A 715-nucleotide genomic window follows, 5' to 3' on the forward strand; every position below is an offset into this window, starting at 1 on the left:
TTTTTAATTAAAATGGGAATAAAAATGATGAACAAAATTTTAGCAATAATTCATAGCATGCGATAAAAGAAAGCCTGTAATTCCCTATACTTTTCTTACTGATAATTATCAACAAGAGCTTCCAAAGTCCTAATATAAATACACATTATTTTGCTGTCATAAGTAGCACACTTGGGGACAGAAACAGAGTCTGTACATTTTGCATTGTAGTTATTTAACTTGAATATGATTTGTGATATGTTAGAAACTTTTTTAGATATTTAAGTCCAATCTAAAATTTATGAACTAATGAGCCTGTTAACAAATAAAAAATTAAAATTGAATTAAAAATTTAAATGAATCTAAAAATTATTAATGAGGTACAAATATTTTTTATACATTTATTAAAAAAATTTATAAACAGATAATAAATAAAAAGTAATAAAGTCTTTAGCGTTTTAACATGAGGTGTTGGCATGATAAAGTTGAAATGTATCCAAAGATGTGATATTAGGGCATGAAATTATTTTATCAAGACAGAATGGCCAAACCAAAGGCCCCTAATATTCTCAATACACATGTACAACTCTTCCTTTTGACAGGGATACATATATATTATTTTGTTTTTAAAAATATAGAAAATACTGACTCATTTTTAAACACTCCTTGTTAACTACACAACTATTGTTATGTGTTATATGAAAGGTTGGGATTTAATTATTTTGATGGTTTTATA

This window comes from Arachis duranensis, chromosome 3 (genome assembly GCF_000817695.3).
Source record: "Arachis duranensis cultivar V14167 chromosome 3, aradu.V14167.gnm2.J7QH, whole genome shotgun sequence".
NCBI lineage: Eukaryota > Viridiplantae > Streptophyta > Magnoliopsida > Fabales > Fabaceae > Arachis > Arachis duranensis.